Raw genomic sequence first — 25,395 nt, forward strand, 5'->3', positions numbered from 1 at the left:
GAAGGACCAACAGGATTACAGCTTAGGGAACCCTTTTGAACAATGTAAAAAAGTCAAGTTTTTTACCAACAGAAATCCAGTGCCTAGATCAAAAAGGAAAAGAAAGTCCATTCTTAAACAGCCTGTTAGTGACGGGGCTGGAGAATATTTTTCTTCCCATACTGACAATAAGAGTGAAAATTCTCAAAGGTCACCAGCTCACAAACGAAACATTTCCAATGAGATGATGTGTAATAATAAAAAAGCCCCTTTAGGTACAACAGGAAACGGTGGGGTAGGAAACACAAATGCCAAGGTCACTATAGAGACAATGCTACAGCTGTTGGAACCAAAATTGTTACAAACAATGCCGTAAATATTTCTTCAGCCATTTTATCAGAGAATGAATATAAAGTACTTAATAAAGGTCTCAATTACATACCTAGTATTTGTGGGTATGAATTTGTTCTGGATTTACTATCTTTTTGCAGATTTTTGAATCTTAAGATTTTCTTTGGTGACAATACAACACAGCAAGTTACAGAGGAATGTGGCTTTAAATTTCATGCTTCTATGTTTGTGCCCCCAGTGAAGAAATATGTAGAAACCTTTCAAAAATGTGTTCTTCGGGAATTACACTCTATTAACAATAATAATTTTAGTTCTGTGTAAGATAACTTGGATGCTGGTGAAAAAGAAGCTTTCCTTCAACTTAAAATTAGGAAGGATTTGGTGATTGTACAAGCAGACAATGGGGGGGGGGGCTCTATTGTGGTGATGAATTGGCCAGATTATGAAAAGACAGCTTTGTGATGTTAGATTTTATCTGCATCTTTTTATAGATCCGAGTTGCAAGTTCAAGGCCGAGATTGATGGCTTTTGGAACTTGCTATGAGTGAAGGCATCATTGACCAACAAACCTTATACCATCTTAAGGTTATTGAACCATCTTTACCTTATCTTTATTTTCTTCCCAAAATACACAAGAGCCTTAATAATCGTCTGTGATGACCTACTGTGTCGGGCTGTGGGTCTCTTACTGAACCCATCTCTATGTACCTTATGAGATATCTTAAACCCTTATTACAGGGTGTCAGAGCTAGAATTAAGGACACAAGTGAGTTTTTAACCATCATAGCAGATTCCCAAACAGAGGATAATTGGCTCTTGAGTACATTGGATGTGACATCACTATATACTAACATCCCCCACTGGGCTGGACTCATGGCACTGGAGTTCTGGCTCTCAAAACTAAAATTATATAAACCTGGTTTTAACATGTTTTTGTTAGGTTTGGTAGAACATGTGCTAACTAAAAATGCCTTCCTCTTTAATGGTGAAGTCAATTTGCAGGTTAAAGTTACCGCTATGGGGGCGGCTTTTGCCCCTATATATGCAGACATTTTCATGGGTTATTTTGAACATCATGTTATCTATAACTGGAATCATAAATCTTTATGGATGAGATGGATATTTGGCGTAGGTACCTGGATGACTGCTGGATGGTCTGGAAATCTGATATGCCATATTTACACGAATTTGTGAGTTACTTGAATGAAAATAAATGGAGTACCATTTTACTGTTGAAGCTAATAAAAAAATCTATTCCTCTTTTGGATGTTTTAGTGACAAAACAACAAGATGGAACTTTGGCTAGTACAGTATATAGAAAACCTTTTCATTCCAATTCGTTGTTATACACCTCCAGCTGTCATCCAGGTCACATCATGTGCAATATCCCTAAATCTCAATATATGAGAAACAAGAGAATATGTTCTCAACAAACTGATCTCACTATGTGTAATAATGATCTCACCAATAGGTTTATTGAACGTGGATATTCAGATAGGCATTTATACCAAGCAAAGACCATTGTTGTTGGCATGTTCAGTGATCAATTATTAACCTATCGTGAATTTAGATCTGGTCAAGACCCTAAGAATAGATTTACTACAACTTTTGGTAAGAATGTTACTTCTTTTACTAGGGTTATACAAAAATATTGGGATATATTACGTACTGATGAACATTTAGCTACAATATTGGATAACAGATGTTATTTTTCCTATAGGAAAGGAATTACCTTGGGGGGTCATTTTAGTTACTACAAAAAACATCCATCTGGAGGAATATATAACAACAAAATACAAATGACCATAGGGGAAACTAGGCCATATGGATGTTTCCCTTGTGACCATTGTATATTTTGTAAACATGTTCGAAAAACCAAAGAATTTTCAAGTAGAAATACATCGAAAGTTTTTGATATTCACATTCTGTCTAATTGCAATAGTAATTGGGTGATTTACTTTTTTTGTTATATATGTGGCATATTTGAGTATACATATAAGTTTACATGTGTATGTAATGATTTATTGAAGTATTTATTTATATGTATTAACATCACAGGATTAGTATTTTAATCTAAATGTGTTTTTGATATGGTGTGTATATCTCTTTATCTTTGTTGGCAATAGGTTTGAGTTCTGATTGGTGTTTTTGAATATATTGTCACTATATATAAACAGCTTTTCATTACTATATGTCATTTATTCACATTGATAATGGTCATTGTGACTGAAACTGGTCTGTGACATTAAAGAGTGTTTTCTCTCTTCTGCTGGTTGTTTTTGGATTGTGTTACACTTTTTGAAGACAGTGCCTTATGGCATTGCAAGGGCATGCTTGGGGTCATGTAGGATGCATCCTGGGATGTGATAGGCTCTCATGGCGGCTGTATACCATGACTTTGAGATGGCAGTGGTGACCTGTTCCCTACATATAGGGGAATGGGGCAGGTACTGGGGATGTCCTGATATACTGATGGGGCGGACAGGGGGTGAAACCTACACTGACTCTGTCAGGCATCAAGTATGCTATACCTACAGCACTGATATATCTGGTGTCCTTGACCACCACAACTGAGCAGATCTGAGTGCTTCCCCAGATGTTGCAGACATATGTGCAGAAGGGGAGATGATTGTAGTGGATGTCACCAATGTGGGCTCGGGGTTTGCTTTGCAGGATTCTAGTAGTGATCTCATTTGTTTGTTCAGTCTAAGAGACATTGCTCCAAATCATGCACCTGCTCCTACTTTGTCTCGGATGGCAGTATGTCCTCCCTGTTATAGACACTATTTATCACAGATGTCCACCAGACAGATTTATGTATCTTTGCAGAGGATGATATAGTGCTGTCAGGAATACCTGACTCCATGCATCTATACAAATGCAAGTATAGCGGTTTTGTGTATTTGTGGATATTGGTGCCAGTTCCTACAGAGGGGGTAGGGCTTCATAGCTGTTTATACCACCACCCAGGAGGGTGCATTCCACATTGGAATTGTATTTATGTCTGACCCTAGCTAGATTGGTATTGTGGGAGATGGTGAGTGCAAACGTGACCTCATGATGGTTGCTTTGACCACGGGGGATGACACTCTAGGGATGCTGCAGTGGTTACCCATTTTATCTAATATCAACTCCAACAGACCTTCACTTCATGTGGGGATAGCACCTAGCTGCACCAAGGTGTTTGTATTTCTACAGTTACTGGATCTCTGGGCATTTGTGTGCTGGCATGGGTATGTCTTCCAATGTATGTTTGGGTCATTCAGGTAACCCAGGATCATGGTACAGACCTGAATCCTGATACAGTTGATCAGGTCCATATAGGCAGAATGGACTTCCTGGTCACATGTGCAGGCATGTGGCTAGCTTTGATTTGAATAGGTGTGTTGTCAATGGTGAACAGCCCCTGCAGAGTCCCCTGTGCATCTTAATATCTGTACAGCCTGGAGGAATGTATGTGTCTCATATATAGTGAAACCCCATGTCCCATGGCATTACCACCCACACTTTGGGGTCTGACTGTATGATAGGATGGTTGACCATGTAAGGCTGAGGTGCTCTCTGCAGCTTTGAATCATGTGTCTGTGACTGCACAGATGTCAGCATTTCCCAGGGTTAAGAATGCTTGTAATGAGCACAGATTCATGTGTAGACTCCTAGCAATTAGCAGCATGGCCTTCAATTTGTGCTGCGCTGACAGTTGTATGTTGGTACTGATAACCTCACCACTTTTCCTAATAAAGGCACTATGGGGGTGGTGAGAACCATTGCCAGATGCCTGAAGGCCAGTTGAGACAGATGGAGGCCATCTCTGGCAAAGCATCATCGTCTTTTGATCATATCATCCCAGACTCTCAGGTGGTGGACTCCTCTGGAATGGCACAAGATAACAGGCCAGTTGTTAAGGACAATAATTTCCTAACTGTATCACAGCATCAGCCTGGGTGACAGTGGAATGCTGCATAAGGCTACGGACATACCTGCCTGGAACACATAATCGGCATACTCACTCATGTCTCACTGCATATAGTCCAGGGAGGTACGTCTCAAGTCAGGTATGCCAACATGAACTGTGACAGACTCATGACAGTACCTGTTGTTGAGAGATAGCAGTGAGTATGTGATACGAAGGATTCTAGCACCTGACAGACAAGTAACTGTGACCTTCCTCATATACAGCCTGGTGAGAGGCACATCAGTGTGTGTCACAAAGGAGTCTCCTATGTCTAATATGTTTGATATGTGGTGATGCCATCATGGCTGTGGGACATAGGTGTGTGGCTATGTGTGGTATGTGCTGTGGAGGGCTGTGGAATTCATGTGTGGCTTTGCCTCAGAGGTTTTCTTTGTTTGTGGATGTGTATGTGGAGGACCTCTGCATATGTGGGTGTGTGTTGTGTAGGTGTGGGTGGTGTGTGAGGTGTACTGATTGTGTTTACAACCTGTTCAGTGCCAGATGTGCAAGTCTGACAGAGAGAGAGCATGGACTGTAAGTTCCTAATGTCATTGCATCTCTCACACACTGTGTTCCTTGGTGGTTTTGTAGATAGCTGTCCATGTACATGAGGCAGGTGTTACACGGTGCCATGATGCCCATATCAGCTTGATTGGCAGGGGAACCTGTAGGAAATTATCTAGCCATATATTCCAGGATCTGAGGGAGGAAGGCCAGGGAGACCTAAGTGTTAGGCATACAGCCCAGGTACTTACTACAAAAGTAGGAGGCTGACACCACTGCATACAATGTAGACAGGCTATAATCAAGCAATAATAGGTGCAACAGGAAAATGTATTTGAACACCTTATAGAGCATGCAGCAAGTAGCAGAAAACACAAGATCAAGAGGGCAACACATAATTAATGACACTATGTTGCTGATAGCCACATATGTACCGTGCTGATAGATGGCAGGGTATGATGTGTGAGTTAGTGGTGGATAGTGTTGGCAAATGTGTATGGGTATGGTGTCTACATAATGGAAAGCAATGTATGTGGGCCTGTGATGTGTTCCCCTCTTCTTGTCTTTCAGGAGGGATGTACTGCCATAGGAACTCACCATTTTCAGAAGCAGAGAATGCCTCCATACTTGATGGCCTGAGACTCCATCAACAGAACCTGCTGTCAAGGAGTCACCATAATCAGCAACAAAGTGCTACACTGTGGATAGACCTCGTGGCATCGGTGAATCATGTCGGGTAACAGGAAAGGAGCTGTGAGCCGGGCCAGCACTGGGCCACAGACATGATAAATAATACATGGCAATAGGCCACAGCTGTGTCCAGAGACTGTGCTGGCACCGGTGTAGGGCCTGCAACACAACAACCCCTCTCAGCCACAGAGGAGTTCCTGGAAAACCTGGATTTGGCCAACAGCTCACAAATATCCATCACACCATATTTCTTGGAGGTAGATGGCACAGCTTCCACAGTGGATGAGCATCCAGGTAAGCCTCCTGTGGTCATCATTTTAATACTGTAGCAGTCATAATGGCAGCCTCTGCATACCTGTACATGTACGTCAGGTCAATCTGCATTTGTGTGGGGGGGTTGTAACGCACATGTGTGCACACATATTGTGAAAGCCAGCAATGTGGGCAGTATCACAGTTTATACAGTACATGTTGATATATGCACATATTATCCTATACCAATGCCACATTAGTGTCTGCTAACAATACATTTCCCACACAAATCCATAGGTACCTCTGATGTGGCCGGGGTCCATCATCCTGTAGCCAATGAGTGTGGAACTGTCTTGTTATGACTCATCTATGCCCTAGGCATGTTAAGGGCTGCCAGTTTGCCGTGGACACAAATGTTAAGCTTAGCCATATTGCAATACTTGCATGTTCAGTTGTAGAGGGGTTCACTGCAGTGCATTACATTAGTAATCACAGTAGCATATTTGCAGGTACTGTAACATATTTGCACATATTTTTGTGAAGGTCTAGATAGTCTGCTATTAAGGGGACATTATTACTATGGAAACGGGTGCACTGTGCTTTAGGAGAAAGTCCATCACATAAACTGACATGTCACTTATCTCAGGTGTATAGTACTAGCAACATTAACTGGACATAGCTGCACTGCATGTTGTTAAGGGCCTGTCTTGTGTGTGTCTGTTGTGAGCTGTTTGTGTGTTGTGCATGGCATCAGTCATAAGGTGTGGTATGTATAATGCATTTGTGGCACCTCACCTGTATGTGTGTGTGAGTGCATTTATATCAGCAGATGTTATAATGCAGGAATTAATGTAGTCATGTTGACTTCCTCCACAGGTGACCATGGGGGTTGGTGTGTGTCCCCCTCACAACCTGATGTCAGTGTCTCATTGGACTCTGATGATGATGTTGGCCATAGTGAAGCACAGGTGGAGTTATTCAGTGCTGAATCCGCCCCCTGGGTTGACATCCCAGTTCCTCCCCCAATGTCCCCAGACATAGTCAGTATGCCCAGACATACCCTGTCTCCAGCAGCCACAGATATTGGACAGTCAGAGAGTGGTGGCATTGAACAGATGAGTGTGGTGACTGTGGCATCTGTGACAGTAGACACTATCCCTAGCCAGATAGCTGGTGAGGTCCCACTCAGACAGATTGATAGGGGTGCTCAAAGGAGGACTGCCTCTCATCCAGCACCTGTCACAGCACATGTCACCCAATGCTCAGGATCATGGGTGCATCACTGCCTGGTATCCATGACTCCATCCATGGTACTGGTGATGCCTTGCATCATTTTGCTGATGTAGTGGATAGACAGTGGGGTGAAACATTGTCACTCCTTAACAGTGCAATGACTGTGCTTGAAATTGTGGTAGGAGTATAGTGTTGGGCACGTGGAAGTAGGTCAGCAACAACATCAGCTGATAGCCCATGTAGCCATGCACAGTCAAACTCCCATAATGGCAGTACCACCAGCACTACCAAAGGGAGGGTGCTGTCAACACCACAAAAGTGGCAGGCCATGGGCACTGGCCCTGGGTGGTCCCATAAGGGACCAAAACCCAGCAAACACCAGTCATCATCAGCAAGTAGTACTGCATTTGGCCCTGGGCATGCTGGTGCCAGTGCTACTCTTAGTGGAACCAGTTTCCATGTCCATGGCCAGAGATGGTGGACTGTACATTCTGCCATGTATGGTCCACAGCTTTCCAACATACCCTTGTATAGGGCTGGCACGTGGTTTGACTGTGTATATGCACACACTCACACATCATTGTCACATGCAGGTCACCATCAGACACACAAAACTCCTTTCCATGGCCCAGCTGACCAGCACCCCTCCAGACACACACACAAGATGTCAACTGTATAGCACAGCCTAGGCCTTTGGCAACCACACACCAAACCCTGAGCATGTGATGATACCTGTGCCAGATCCCTGTCATCTATACCATCGATGCAAGGACATGCTAATATGTGTGTTATACACAGGGTGAATATAGTACAGTTAATGACAGTTTGTAGTGCAGTATGTTATGCCCTGTAAGGTGCTGTCTGCTGGCATGTGTCATTCATACACATCAAAGTGTATGTACAGTTGTTCCATGCTGCTGTATTGCTGTTAGTATTGCTGACTGACTGTTGTCTCCCAGACCTTTTGCTGTTTCTGTTCCAGGTGTTTGTGTGTCTATGCCATGGGGACCTGCTGCCAATTCAGTGGCTCAGAATGGCATAGAGGCAATGCAGAAATGTGGCATTGCCAAGGTACAGCTGTGTATGTGTATGGTTACCTAGATGCGTATGTGTAAAACAGTGTGTGAGGGACAATGGGGGCAGACAGCATAGTCTTGTATGCATGCATACCCCTTGGCACAGCATGCTACTCCTGATACATGTCACCTGGGAGTTTAGTAGGATCATAGGTTCAAAGAATCATAAAAGGTTACTAGAGTAATGGCCCTGGGTCCCTTACAAGCCTATTAGTTTATCCCCCACAGAATCATCTATCAGCACCCATTGCCCATGTCATTGACAGACATAGGTGGGAACCCTGGGACAGCTTTGTGGTTTCCCATCCACTCATCATGGATGCACTTGATGAGGGTCTGCATGGTACTCTGACATGTATGGGAAGTGCATTCCTGAGACAGGGCAGCCTCTGGGAGGCAAACCTGTCTCTCCAGCAGGTTTTGTTGATGTTGCATATCAGATTCAGACCTGTTGTAATGTTAATGGGTGAGGAGTTAGACTCACATATATGAGATAGCTGTTGAAGGGCAGTCACACTGCTGCAAAGGGATACACACACACACACACACACACACACACACACACACACACACACACACACACACACACACACACACACACACACACTCAGACACATACAAACTTCCATTATTGAGAGTAGAACACCAACCTGTCTAGTTTAACATACTATAACGCTATATACATATCACATGCACCATGGAGCTTATATGTTTTTGCAGTGTCTACCACTACTATTCAGGTGGATGACATCTGCAGGTGCTGTAAAGGTTCCCATGGGGGTAACAGGTTTGCACAGGCCCTTAAAATGGTATAACTGTTGCATACAAACACAGGCAAGACAGCCACAGTGCTGTAAGGGGATATGCATAGACACACATATATACACTCACAGAGTTGCCATTTTTGGGATTAGAATTTCTACCTATCTAGTTATATACACTATAGTGCTACATACTAATCACATGTGCCATGGAACTATTGTGGTTAGATGGTGTCTAACTGTGCTTGTAAGGTGGATGACATCAGTAGGGCCTGAATAGGTTGCTAATGGGGGTTAACAGGTTTGCGCAGGACCTTAAAATGGTATAATCATCACACACACACACACACACACACACACACACACACACACACACACACACACACACACACACATGCACACACATGCACACACACACACACGCACACACACACTGCTGCAAGGTGATATACATTGAAACGGGTACATATCACTTCACCTAAAACTCATTTCACCAAGACCATTTCATCTAAAGTTCATTTCACCTAAAGCACATTTCACCTACACCTCATTTCACTGACAAGTAGTACAATAAGGCAAATCAAAGGTATATGTTCTCTTCCCCACTGTAGTGCAATCCTGGTGTTAGTATATATAGTAAGGGGGTGTGGGGGCATAGCCCCCACCTAGTTGGCTGTTACCAAATAATGTAAAACAAAACCAGACAACATAAAACCAAAATAAGTAGGGGGGCTACACTCCCCGCACCACACAATGTGGGGAGCTACGCCCCCCACACCCCTAACAATATATACTAACACCAGGATTGCACTACAGTGGGGAAAAGGACATACACCTTTAATTTGCCTTATTGTACTACTTGTCAGTGAAATGAGTTTTAGGTGAAATGAACTTTAGGTGATTTGGTTTAGGTGAATTGAGTTTAGGAGAAATGAGTTTTAGGTGAAGTGATACGTACCCATTCAAACCCACATATACTCACAGAGTTACCAGTTTTGAGATTAGAATCCCTATCTGTCTAGTTATGTAAACTATAGAACAACATACTTATCACATGCACCACAGTGCTATTGTGTTTAGGGTGTGTCTAACTTTGCTTCTGAGGTGGATGACATCAGTAGCCCCTGTATAAGTAGCCAATGGGGGGTTAACATGGTGGAACAGGCCATCAAAATTGTATAGCCATTGCACACAGCAGTGTGACTGTCTTCTGTGTGCAATGGTATAACCATTGCACACAGAAGACAGCCACACTGCTACAGTCAAAATGCCTCTCACACACACACACACACACACACACACACACACACACACACACACACACACACACACACACACACACACACACACACACACACACACACACACACACACACACACACAGACACTTGTCAGTTTTGAGATTAGAAGCCCTACCTCTCTAGTCCTATGTACTATGTGCTACGTACTTATCACATGCACCATGGAGCTTATGTGTCTGGAGAGGGTGTAACTGTGCTTCCATGGTGGATGACATCAGCAGGCCCAGTAATGTAAGTCAATGGTGGGGTTAACAGGTAGGCACAGGTCTTGACATTTATTGGCATTGCCCACCCATAGGCAAGACGTACATACCACTGCAGGGGGCTATACTTACACACACACATACACACTCTCTGCATTGCTGGGATTAGAACCCCTACATATCTAGCTGCATACACTATAGTGCTATGTACTTATCACATGTGCCATGGAGCTTATGTATCTGGAGAGTCTGTAACTCGGCTTCTATGGTGGATGACATTAACAGGCCCCAGTAATGTAAGCCAATGGTGGGGTTAACAGGTAGGCACAGGCCTTAAAATATATTGGCATTGCCCACACATAGGCAAGACATACACACAGCTGCAGGGGGATATACGTACACACTCACTGTGTTGCTGTTGCTGGAATTAGAGCCCCTACCTTTCTAGCTGCATACACTATAGTAATACATGCTTATCACATGCACCACGGAGCTTATGTGGCTGGGAAGTATGTAACTGTGCTTCTGTGGTGGATGACTTCAGCAGGCCCAAGAAAGTAAGCCAATGGTGGGAATAATGGGTAGGCACAGACCTTAAAATGTATTGTCTTTGCACGCACATTGGCAAGACATACACACAGTTGCAAGGGGATACACACACACACACACACACACACACACACACACACACACACACACACACACACACACACACACACACACACACACATTCACTGAGTTGCCATTGCTAGGATTAGAACCCTTACCTATCTAGCTGTATGCACTTTAGTGCTATGTACTTTTTGCATGTACCACAGAGCTTATGCATTTGGAGAGTGTCTGCCACTGCTGTTGGGGTGGATGACATCAGCAGCTGCTGACATGGAGGCCACTGATGTGGAGAACACTAGTCACACGGCCATAAAACTGGTGACCATTGTACAGACATAGGCCTGTTGGGCGTGTGCATTCTGTTGTAGCTGAGGTGGGACTGGAACCCCTACCTCCCTACTGTTACATACTACAGCTCACCATGCTAATTGCACACGCCTCTGGTTACAATTGCTGTTCAAGTGGCTGTATGCCTTTCTGAGTCTCTCTCTCTCTCTCTCTCCCTCTGTCTGTCTGTCTCTCTCTTGCTGTCTCCCTCCCTCTCTCTCCCCCATCTCTGTCTCTCTCTATATATGATATATATATATATATATATATATATATATATATATATGTTATCTATATTTATGTATCTATATACAACTGTACAGATCCAGATATACCTTATATGCGCCACATACTGATAGATAAGGGTAATCATCTCTGATGGGGATAGGAGGAGATAGTTAGGTATACATAACTGTCTGTATGCACAGAGATATATGGGCATCTGGGTTCTATAGGTAGACGAGGCTTTAGACATGGACAGAAATTAGCTAAGTATAGGCACATGCCCAGTGTGACCATCAGTTCTTACAATGTGACTCCAGGCCAGACCTACCTGTAATCAAGTCCAGCATCTTGTGTGCTATAGCCAATTGCCTACTGAGCCTGATTAAACAGTCAAGCAACTCCCTGATATAATACCTGAGGGATTTCCTGGCTGTGTGCTGTCCATAATATCTGACTCTTATCTAGGGTGTGTACAGAGTGTATTAGACTGCATAGGGTTTTGCATAATATGTCTGGTACATTTTACATGGCACTGTGATTTCCCAGTATGTCAGTGGCAGATGATTATAGACTGACGTGAGGAACCACTGACAGACATTTGACGTACTGACTTTATACACTGCAGGGAACACATGCAACTAAATGAAATGTTCTGTTCTGCCCTTTCTACATTTGTATGGCCAGTAGTTCCTCCTTCTCCTTATATGTGGGCCTTTGTCCTGCCCTGCTCCAATTCTTGGCTTTGTCCACAGTTGCTGCTCTATGTAGTTGTAGGTATGCTGTCGCTGAGGTGTGTGATGTGCCACCACACACAGGGTTATGGACTTCACACCTCTGACTGTACCTGTTTTGCAGGATGTCCAGCATTGCGCCCCATATCTCTGCCCTGCTCCTCAGACAGTTTGGGTTGTACTGTTATTATAAGGATACATGTTGCCCATACCTCTACTGCTTAGAGTCAGATATCTGGACAAAGCCATATATAACAGTGGGACACAGGTCCAAACATTGGGGCATGTTTTTAATATTGCTCTTACAAATGTAGAACAGTTGGTAGAATGGTTTTGTATTAGCATGCATTTTCTGATGGGTTTAAAGTCTGCATCTCAACTGTTTGTCATTATTTTCTCACATCAACCTTTATTGAGTTGCCACTAGTTTGCCAGACAAATGCAATGTTATGAAAAATGGACCATATATATGAGGCAAGAATGTGGACATTCCATGACACTCTGTAGATTTGAGGGTTATGATGATGCCCACTGACTTGCACATACTGACACAGTTACATGATGGCCTTTACATCCTGGTGCTACTCTGAGTTGTTACAACCTGCTGTTCTACTAGCCACTGTCTAGGTTACTCAGAGTATGTACTGTCCATCTCTGTGGCCCCATGTCCCTCCATTGTCTCTGGCTTTGTCCAGCTTTCTTGCAGTAACAAATAGTGACATATGGACAGTCTGTAGAACTCCTACCATAGATGTAGCTCACATGCAAAATAGTAGGCACAGCCAGTATCAAGCCATGAGCACCATCAACCATGATAATGTACTTAGCCCACTAAGCCACAACAGCCACCAGCCGGTGTAGTTTAATTCCTGACACCATCACCAACAGACATACATAGCACATCAACCCCTGCATATTGTGGAAATGGAAGATGTCACCCAGTTGATTGGGACAACCCTTGGACTGTGTGGTCTGCTGCTATTACCTTGCAAACATAATGCTACTGCAGTTGTATGGGAACATGGGTGTGTTGGAGGTAGGGGACTGTAGTATTGACAGTCAAGCATCTGTCCTATGATCCCACTGTTTGTAATTCACTCGCATAGCGCAGTGGGTTTTGCTGGCTTGGGGTATACTACATATTATGGGGTGGACAGTATTGGGCAGAGAGTTCCTGTTGTACCACATAGCTATCAGTTGTCTGCAGCTATCCAGGTAGCCTACTCTATTCCCTTGCATTCATGCATCAGGTCCATACCTATGCTGCCATAATGTAGTACCCCATACATTTGTTGTAACAAAGAGTGACTTACCTTGTACCTGTAGTGGTTGATATAAAGGTGCTACAGGGCTGACTCTGTTGGATGCATGCAATACACAGCCAATACATGTTAGGGTACAGGGTGTGTGTTGTGGCTGGCATCCTGTTTAGTATGCATGTGAGTCAGAGTCAGGTGTCAGTCCCTATGTCCCTAGGATGTCAGTGCATGTGTTATGTGTTGCCTCTTTGCCAAGGACAGGCCATACTGGGCACACCTTCATTTGCCTACAAGGACAGGCAAATGGGAATTCCTCCACCAAGTCCTTCTGTGGCTGTGGGGACCTTAGCACTGGTGGGGAGGGCTGTGTGTCCCTTCCCTGTGATGTTCCTGCCTCAGTTGTTTCCTCAGAATAATATTGTGTAGCATGGCACATACTATGAACATGTGTGCACATGTGGTTGAAGAGTACTGCAGGGTTGCACCAGATATATTGAGACAGCGGAACTAGGGAAGGTAAGTGGCACAATTAAAGGAGAGCACTATGATGAGAGGGGGATAAACTGAAGGACACCCGTCAAGCTTCAACGGTGGTCAACCCAAACAAATGTCAGTCGCAGAGAACTCTGTGAGTCATGTTAAGATGCACCACAGGGTGACAATCCCATGTTCCTGGTCCACTACAGTCCACCCTAAACTGTACACCTCATATTGGGTGACTCTGGTGACCTTCCATTGCCATTCTCTAATGGAAGCCTAAACCATCCAGCAGACAAGCAGCACCAGAGAATACCAGCAAGCCCTCCTAGTCAGTTCACCAAGGATGGCCTTCAACACTGTCTAGAGACATCAGCCTGAAGACTGTTGGCATTCAAGTAGGTTGTGGTGAGAATGGTGCAGGGCATGGTGGGCACTACAACACATCCTTCTCTACTGCTGAAACTGAAGAATGGAGAGAAACAAAACAACAAATGAAAAATAATAATACAAAGAAGAGCATGGCAGAGAAAAAGGGAATAGGCCAAAAACATCAGTGATGGGAAGAATTTTCTAGTAGTCACCAAACCAATGGTAATACAGTAGAGAGTCGATTATCTGAACCAATTGGGACATAGGGAAGTTCGGATAATTAAACTGTTCAGATAATCAAACATACAGTGAACTGGATAAAAAATTGCCAAAATCTTGTTTTTTTCTACATGCTTTTCAACCAGTCTGTGATTCCAGTGGATAATAAAGAATATTTTTCAATCATGAGTGGGCTACAAGCTGAAAAAGCATGCACAAGCAAATACATATAATGTTTACATATTCAGACTTTATGATTTTTCCTACCGAAAACTTTGGAAGGCTGCGTGCAGATAATTGAAATTCAGATAATTGACTCTCTACTGTATAAATGCCTGGGGAACAGTTATAACAAGCCTGTAGATAGTGCAGGGTATAATGTGATGTGCTGTATTATTGCTGTGTAGAACAGTGGTACATGCTATGATTGATAACCATTGTGTGCGCAGTGGACAATAAAAAATATGTGTAATTTAAAAAAAATGCAAATTAAATGTACTAATCGTTGGAGGTAACAGTGTTTATACAGGTGTCATAAACAGTAGGGCAACTGCTGAGGTACATGGCACACATTGACACCGTGCCACTTATGACATTCCTTTGGATAGTGACAGGAATACAAAATGAACATGTAATACTTGCGGTAATACTGTACCTGGACAAAATGAAATGCTAGTAGTTGCTGCAACAGTATACAACTGATTGAAAGTCATTATGTTTGTACTATGCCAAGCATATCTGGCACAGTGATGGACAAAGGAATGGGCAGTAATGCATTACAGAACAGCAGATAGACAAAAGTGATGTGCAGCCCTTGAATGGTGATCACAAAGCTTTGAGACACTGAATGATACAAACTGATGATCGATTCCATATGGGATTTACACCCATGCTTGCAGTGCTACATCCAAGGACAGTTCATTTTAGAATGCATTGGCACTGATGGAAAAGATGTCAACAATATGGATAGTAGCCCAGTTACACATGTATGTCAATTATATCTGAGTCATACCAGCAAAACAGATGTGTATGCAATAGATCCATTAATTAATAGCATTGCAAACCTGGGGAGTACTATGCTATTCAGATAAAAAGCAGAAAAAAAGTTATGGCATAAACATGGGATATATACCCTGGCATCTGGACAGCAGTGCCTGCCTCCTGTAGCAGGTGATTCTTTTCTCCTGTACCTCTTCATGAGCTGAAAAACACAAACAGATAAAAGTGGACTGCGCAAATCAACACCCGTTGATATCACAGACTGATTCTAGTTGTACCATACTACTAGAATCATAACTACTGTTGTAGTAAGTATGTCTCTCCATAACCTCTTTTTCCATTGGCATAGAAAGCCAAGGTGGTGCCTTCTGAGGTCACTGTAACACTGCCAGTACTGTTTAGCAGAGCAGGTGATGCCCATGGCATTGGTCACCCCCATGACAAGACATCTACATTTACTAGGGACAATCATATATGTCTCCCAGCTGATGTTCCCAGTATTTCAGATGTGGAAGGATGAAGAACATTTTTAATGTCTCTGCTGTACCTCAAGCAATCCATTCAAAGTTTAGGCTTTCCACAAGCCAAAGCTTCTTACCTTGTTGAAAGCAGAAGTGAAAATAGTACCTGAAATGTAATGACACGTCTCACAAATCACGGGAAATGCATTGATGGTAAGCATTGCAGCATGATGCAGCCCAATACAAATGTGCAGTAGTGTAACCATGAAAGACATGTGTGGATTGGGAGAGGTGACAGTTGCACAACCATCGTACATAGCAGTGTGGCTCTACCAACATATGCACAGTGCATTGTACAGTAACATGACAACATGCCGCTGCTACCCATGACCTCCTTGTGGCATCAACCCCCTCATAAGCTGCTTCCTGAGTGTTGAGATCTGTGGACATGTGGCAGTAATGGAGATTCTTAGGTATGCATAAATCATACTACTGACTACAGTGCATGTGCATGGGTAGGCATTGACATAGTAGCACATTGCAGAGCTGATATTCTGTTCTTTTTGTGCAATTCAGAAACATTTCAGTGAAATTGCTTCAATAGCATAACTGCTGTGCTATGAGTCAGTTGCTCAATCTTGCCAACCCCACCTCAAAGTTAAAGAGAAAAATCAAGGCTTTCTCTAGGCTAAGGACCAAAAAATATTTCTTCTTAGTAATGTAAACTGTGTAGCAAACAGCTAGTTACAAATGTAACAAATAGCACACTGCACTCTAAATACCACACAAAAAGCAATGAAACACTTCATCCCTTACTTTAAGTGCAGTATCACCATTCATTCTGAATTCCAGTACTGCACAACCACTCAGTCGGCATCTGCTAATCCCTCCCTGTGACCTCTTCAGCCTAGTGGGGCTGCCATCTTCACCCCAGTCTAGCTATGCCTCTGCTACAGACAATGGGTCTGACAACACTGAGGTTGGGGGAATAGACAGGGCATAGGTCCAGCTATCCCCAGACTACCCATCTGTCTGCTGAATTACATGGATTGCTGGCTGGGTTAATCACTTTTGGTGGCAACATTGACAGTATGTTGGAAGGCTCGCTCAGTGCAATAGGGGTTCATCTAACATGCACACATAAGGGGTGGGGACATAACTGCTAAATGTGTTAGGCTGCTGATGAGTGCATATGGGACACAATTCCATTTCTGGGAGGGGGGCACAGGCTTGTATACACAGATCACAGGCCGAGTATTGTAGCACAGTCTGATGGCATGCTGTCCCAAAGGCATTGCTGTGAGCAAATGACAAACCCATAGTCCAGTAGAACAACAGCATTGCATGTTAGATAAATGCCATCACATGGGAGATAATAGGCACAGGTGGGAAGCACCATCACAGATGATTCTCACTGACAATTTTTGATGTCACTCTCTAGGCACAGTGAAGGGATACTGATACCTGATGGAGGCCTGGATGAGGGTGCAGGACTGAATGCAACATTGTATTTCTCAGCTGAGGATGCATCAGGTTAGCATTTCCATGTGTCACTACCATATCTGTTGGTAAACCACTGTTTAGAGCTTGCAGGTGGCAAATATTACCAAATCTCTCTGACAAGTATGTCCAGGATGCCAGCACTGCAGCGTATACCACAAGGTATGTATGTCACCATTCTTTTTTAACATATTACATGCAATGCTGTTATAGCACTGCCGTCAGATATTCCCATGTATTAATTTATATACATGGGTGTTTCTCTGGCTCCATTCATAGATGCAACAGGTATGGGGACAGTCATAACAGAACAATACATGTCTGATATTAGTGCAACACTGCTGCCTGAAAAATTATGGTAGCTAACCCATGGCACAGTGAGACAGCTGAATGTCAACTCTCAGAAGTGGTTACTGTGGATAGCACCCTACTGCTCACATTCACTGAGACAGCTGTGATTGCTTGTGACCCCATCCATGCATCCCCACTTTCTATGGAAGGACAGGTCATGCATGGGTCCCTGTCACATGGTGCATGGTCATCACCGGCTTATGCAGCATCAGCTGAAAGTGGCAAAACTGTAGAATGTGAATACAGCACAAGGGAGTGGCATGTAGGTGGACATAAGTGGCATGTCCCTGCTCAGGACCCAAACTTAGTATCACACTGAGCATAAAACCAATGGATACACTGGTGAGAGATCCAAGCACAGACAAATGCTAGTAGTGTCATGGTGGAGATGATTAGCATACTGCATATCAAATAATATGACATACTCATAGGTCTGTAAAGTTTTACATACAGTAATGGTTTATAGGCAGGGTCACTGATTTTCATTTTGTCCAGCACAAATGTCAGAAAATACCAGTTTTTGACTGTATGAAAACTGAAAAATCCTGGCATTTTCATGGAATTTGGCAATGTATGCCAGAGAACCAGTTCACTACATGAAATATTTCTGCTCATTTTTATTATTTATATTAGCAGCTTGCAGTATTGAATGTTCTGTGCCTAGAATCTGTTGTAATTTTAAATATATATATTTATGCAAATTAAATTTATAATGAAATCAATGTAATGACCATAAATTGCATTTAAAAATATCAGATATAATTTCTGGATTTCATATCATGAAAATGTACTTTCATTTTTTTTTTTGAAAACCAAAAATCAGTGTCCCTGTTTATAAGGACACAAATTAGACCACATGCTGAAGGTACTGCAGGGCCTCTTGGAGGCCACTGCAGCCACAGTAGTGTATTGTTTTGCCACCCATCATATCTATTGCCAAAACTGTGGCCACTATCCATAAGACTCCACTGTTGCTACCCCAACTGAACAAGTATGTTAGGGTCAAAGAGTGCCATCTAGTTATAACAACCTACTGGTGTATGGCCTGCAGTGACTTAATAAGGCCATCCTCATAGATGCAGCTTCAGGGGTAGGCCTGTACATCAGCCACATTCCCACAGTTCCACAACTTCCTTGCAGCGGTTGTTGGTTGAAGTGCCAGTCATTAAAGATGATGATCCCATACCAAAGGCCATTCACTACCTATATCATATCCACATGTGGACTCATAACTCCTGTAATATCTATGCCTCTGCATTACCTGCCATCCATGGCTGCTATGTCCTTCTTTACTAGAACTGTGCAAGCAGCCATAATTTCTGACCACCTGCCTCTCAGGAATCTCCACCACCATGCTGCACAGTATACTCAGCTCCTCTTAATATCCCAGACGTGGACCACAGTGACTTGTCTGCATCCCATAGTCCATATAACCCTCCACCTCTGCAGTCATTACTGAATCTCTAGCACTTTACCCCCCCATCTGTACAAATGATGGCAAGTGTTCTGGATTATGTAATGACCAGTCAATGCACTGAGCTGTACAGACTGGATTTAATATTGCTTGAATCGGTTTTGGTCTTTGTTGTCCCAGTTCTGGCCCTTAGACCCATAGTTGTGGACCACTGCTGTAGTATGCACCTGCCTCAGCTTTGCATGGAGGTCAACTGCAGCTTGTTTCTTTGATGACTAATCACTTAGCAACACACTCTGCTATCTCTGGTCTGTTTGGCACTTTGATGATCCATCCATGCTATAGCTGTTTGTATAACACCAGGTTGTGCAGAATTATATGGATGTCAACTATCTTGCAGCAGGTCTGTAAAGCATACTGTAGAGCACTATCAGAAGAATCTAGGCAACAGAAAACAGCCTTCAGTGCACTCAATACCTATCCAATGTTGCTGCAGGTCTACACCAGAGTGGTGATCTATGGCATCTCAGCCAAGCTATGTAAGTTGCATGTCAGTGGCATTAGTTATGGCTGTAGGGTGTATCCAGCATCACCAGTAACAAATAAGAGTGGACACCTTTATTAGTGAAAGACATTTATCACACTTACTGGCTAATTTGTGCAGCTTTGTAATGGGGCTGAATGTGCTTGCCAGTTAGATATTCCTTTGGAAAATTGTTCTGCATGAATTGCTTATATAGATTGGATGTTTTCCAGATGTGGGAATCATGTGGATGGCACAGTGGTGCAGTGGTAGAGTCGTTGCTTCACAGCAAGCGGTTCTCTGGTTCGATTTTCCACTGGAGTGCCTTCTGTGTAGAGTCTGCATGTCCTCCCTGCATTTGTGTGGGTTTTCTCTGGTTGCTCCAGTTTCCTCCTATATTATAAAGACATGCATCTGGAGAATGTCTCCCCAGGCCTGCACTGAAAATTGACTTTGTTCCAAGTCAGAATTTCCCAGTAAATAAATGTTAGATAAATAAATGTGAACAACCTGGATGATGTATCAACACATTGTAAATAATACCCTATATTATACACCAGCTCCAGCTGATTGAGTGAAACACATCCATTTGACACACCAGTAGTCATGTGGACCATGTGGGGCTCTGATGGTGATGTGACTGTAGTAAATGGCCTATAGAACTACAGGAAAATAGGCCATTTCATTGCATATCTCTGTAATGGTGCTGCTGTCCTCTGCTGTTCTGCGAACCATATATACACCTACATATGCTGCAGCATGTCAACAAAGAACTTATGAGACTGACAATCCATGTCCCCCAATGCTTGATAGAATATCCTGATAGCAAGGATGGTCAAAGAAGGTCCTGATAGCAAGGATGGTCAATGTAATGCATACCTTTGTGTCCACTAAGATTGGCATTTCACCCATCCTATGAATTCCATGTGAGGATGGCATATGTCTGCAAGGTCCAGTATAGTAAAGCAGTTGACTATGTTTCTATTACAGGGGTTATGGTTGTTTAGATACAGATGGATCTGTCTGTGATACCAAGGGCAACAATATGTATCACCACGGACAATGACTGCAAGCCCCTGACAAATGCTATTCATCTAAAGCATATGCTACTCATAGCATCTTATTACGGTTGGTTTCTGTATTCACTAATAAACAACTGTGTGCAAATTCTCTGCCTACACTTTCTCATCATGCTCCTTTTCTACATTTCTGAATTGTACTACTATGTTTATATCATTTGCATTTACTCTAATTTCATAATATCTCTCTTTTTCATATTACTATATGGTCATTTGGGTTTACTATCACAGTCCTGAAGCCTACAGTCTTGAAGCCCATAATCCTAAGACCACAATTTCAAAAGACCAAAATGCTGAATACAAAAATGTCTAAAACTCCTGAATACTGAAACATCCAACCACCATGAACCAAGGAAAGAGTGCTCCCATGGGTTCTGAAGAGGTAAAAACCCAGGAATGAGTACTAACATAATCTTGCCGGAGGGGGGGGGTTGGTCCAGAAATTCAATACTGTGGTCTTCAGCATTTTAGTCTTTTGATATTATAGTCTCAATATTATGGGCTTCAAGATTGTGGGCTTCAAGACTGTGACAGTAAACTGGTCATTTGCAGATGTTGTTAGCTGCACTATTTTCCAAAGTATCAGTATTATGCTATGTATGTCTCTGAATTTCTCCCTTCTGTGCATTGGCATTTATCACAGTATTTCAAATAAAGTAGTGAACTATTTTTTATGAATCCCAAGGAATTTCTTTTTGTAAAACTGTAATAAACTTTAGTGTATAATACAATCCCCTGGATTTACTATTCGTCTGTGCAGGACTAGCTTAGTCCTGCACGGAAGCGGCTGTTTAGGAGCAGGAGAGCAGTGTACCGTGCATATTAATGAAGACGCGCTGCCTGAGCTCCTAATCTTACATGGAGCGTGTAAGAGTCCAGGGGACATGTCTGAGAGCAGAGCTCTCAGAATATACATGCCTCCACAATGAAGAACTGCTGAAAGGCCAAAGGAATGAACAAGACCACTCATAGGTGTCCACATATCCCCAGCGACATTCCCCCATGTGTACAACAGCAATATTAAATACAAATCAAATAAACAAACCTTTTTTTTTTATTAAGAATCCAATTAAAGCTAACCGTAGGTGCACGGGTGTGCCCATCGCTTAGCTACCGTTAATGCAGCTTACATGGCTGAAGAGGATAACAAGGAAGATATATGCAAATGAAGCAGTATAGCAATAGTGTAGTGGGAAGAGCATTCGCCTTACAAGCAGGCATTCCTGGTTCGAGTCCCAGTGCAGCACAATCCATTTTCCATGGCAAATCACATTATGACCAATATTTTAGTTGCATAACCCACTAAACAACATATATTTGTGAAATGGAGTACTGCATTAAATGCACATGTGAGGTGTCAGCATCATAATGTTGCAAAGTCCCCAGATAAGCACATGTGCCCCATACAGTATATGTACACAAGAATCATGGATACAAATGGAAGGTAAAATGTGTAATGAATGACAACTCCATACAGCTTCCAAATCCCCCACCTTCCTAAGAACCACTAGATATTAATGTCTAAATCAGTGCAATTGTAAGTGGGAGTAAGTACTAGTAAGTAAGTGTAAGCACCAATAAGCAGTAGTAAGCATATTTAAGCACTAGTAAGTGAGTTTAATCCTGTTTGCACATGGGGTAAGCAATGCACACACAGGTTAAGCAATTTTGAAGCTAACTCTTTGTAAGCATATTTAACCAGAGGTTAGTATTGCTTACCCTCGCGCAAACCAACGCATACCCGTTTACAACTGCTCAAAAGTGCCTTAATCACTCTGTATCCACCGGCCCTTGTTCTGTCCAGCAACAAAATAAACAGCCTTGCAGGTCTTGAACCCAGGACCCTATACACTATAGTCACAGTAGCCAAGCACCAAGCCATCACAGCAGTACAAAAGAATGAGGTATCACCAAACAAGTCCTCACTATAGTAAAATCAAACTGAACCTGTGAAAGGAATCAGTATACAGTCATATGTTCTATAATAAATATGTGAACTGGAGTACAGCAGTAAGCCCAGATGTGAGGTGTATTTGTAATAGAGTGTTGAAGTCCCCAATAATACACAAGGACACATGAATCATGCACAGGCCAGCTTAGGAGGTGTAAGCAATGGTAGGCCAGCTAACTCAATGTGCCCAGTGTTATACCCCTTTAAACAATGCAAACCTTAGGTAAGCATGTTTTCCCAGAGCCTAGCCTTTTCAAAACCAGCCAGTCATGGAAAAGTGCGGGAAATCAGCCCTACCTAAACTCAACTGGTGGAAATACATCTCATAACTGGTTGTAGCTTCCTCTTGCAGGCACTAAAGCAGAAAGGGGAGAAGGTGTGCTCTTCCGGGGGCAGCGCTGGTGCATCCAGGAGTCCAGAGTTATGGCAGGACTCCTTGTCAAAGACCATGTGCAGAGACTGCTGCAGAGCTAATACTAGGGTTCCCAATACAAGGCAGAAGTCTGGGACCATCCCGACCGTGACCTCACCAGTGCCACTGGCATACCCCGAACTGGTGAAGCAGGTCAGGCATCACTGTGCTGACCTGATGCAGCATAAGGTAGACCACTTGGAGCAGTGGATCCAAGAGGCTAGAACAGCAGCAGCTGTCCCAGCTGTGTTTAAGTATCAGTTCACTATGTGTGTAATAATTGCCAGCTCATGTATATCATGGAAAGGTATGGATAAATATTTCTCTTATGTCTTCTACAGCTGCAAGTGAGTGGGCCATGAACCAGGAAGCCCACAGAAGTCAACTGGAGAGGTTGCAATGTGAGGCAGGTCAGTAATACTCTTGCATGTACTGTCATAGGAAATAAATCTAAAAGTATTAGTAAATTAATTGCCTGTATAAAACCTGTTTTGTTTAAGGCAAGTACTGCACACACTGGAGAATATGGCAGGAAGAGTCTCATATAATTTGTATGTAAATAAAAGCATAATAGCCTGACAATAAAAGTCTAACTACTGGACTGCATGTGTATACTCTGGTATCATATGGTAATGTAGATTTGCAATCACGTAATAGGACTGTTGCCCACACTGTGCACCATATATAGAATGTGTAGGAATGCCTGTATATGACTGGTGTAATCCCTAGAGGCCAATTAGTGCAACTGAGAGACACATAGAAAACAGTGAAAAGGCAGACAACAAAATACGAATAGCACATGCAACTGAGAAGTGAACTGCTGTATTTTTAGCAAGCACAGCCATGGTTCGAATCCTGGCAGTGGTAGTAGTCTGCATACAGAATCATACCCCACAACTGTACAGATATGTCCAGTAAAGTGGCCCATATCTACTGACTGTCAACCTATCCCAACCTGGGTTGGGAGGGTGGCCTAATGGTTAAGGTGTTTGCCTTACAAACACAAGGTACAGGGTTTGAATCTCACAGGGGATAATTGGCTAGGCTTAAAATGGCTCACAAGGTCAGTTAGCCTAGTATGAATCTATGAATCTATTTACATCATGCAGCCTATCAATATTTTTAGGGTGGGAGGATGGCATAATGGTTAAGGTGTTTACCTTGTAGACACAAGGTGCAGGGTTTGATTCTCACATGGGGTAATTGGCTAGGCTTAAAATGGCCCACAAGGGCAGTTAGCCTAGTCCTAACCTATGAACTATGAACAAATCCCCCTGAGAAATCAGTGGGATGATCTCAGACGTATAGGCAGCAAACAGGAAATACAACTGATTAACACGCATCTATGAGAACAAAGCTGGCACACTAGCAACACCCCAAAACCTTATGAGAGCAAGAAGCCACTTATGTCCCATTTACACCTCCATGTTGTCAAGCTGTGGCCAGAGTGTGTATAGTAACAGAGTGAGATATATGTGCATAATAGTAATTTAGAATCTGGTACTGTGTGTGGCAACATTCAGGTAGTGCTAACAAACATTTCTCCAACAGGTCTGTCAGATACATACCAACACTGTGCCCGGAAATACAAGAATGATACCCTGTACTTGTACTGTTTACTTTGGAATTGTATGGCATTGTGACTGATGCAGTTGCTCTGAATAATAAGGTATTACTCATCACTGCTGCCCACACTGTCCTACAAAATATAACTTGCTAGGAAATCCTGTATAAGAGTGTTGTAATACAAGGTCAGAATGTAAAACCACAGGAGAATTATAAGACAGAAAGCAGATAGGAGTTATACAGCAATATCTATATAGCACACAGAACTCTGATGGACAGTGTTTAGGTTGTAGCAGACACAGCCATGGTCTGAATCCTGGAAGTGGAAATAGGCTGCATACAGAATCATACCTCACAATTGTACAGATAAGACCAGAATGTCCAGTATATAGGCCCATATCTGCTGCCTGTCACCCTGTCCCCCTGGGAAGTTTGTGGGATGATCCCAGATGTCTAGGCAGCAAACAGGGAATACAACTAATTGTCACACATCCATGAGAACAAACCTGTCACTCTAGCAACTCCCAAAACTGTTATGAGACTAATAAGCCAAGTATGTCCTATCTACACCCCCATGTTGTCAAGCTGTGACCAGAGTGTGCACAGTAACAG

Source organism: Protopterus annectens, chromosome 4.part0 (assembly GCF_019279795.1).
Source record: "Protopterus annectens isolate FY-2018-M chromosome 4.part0, PAN1.0, whole genome shotgun sequence".
Lineage (NCBI taxonomy): Eukaryota > Metazoa > Chordata > Ceratodontiformes > Protopteridae > Protopterus > Protopterus annectens.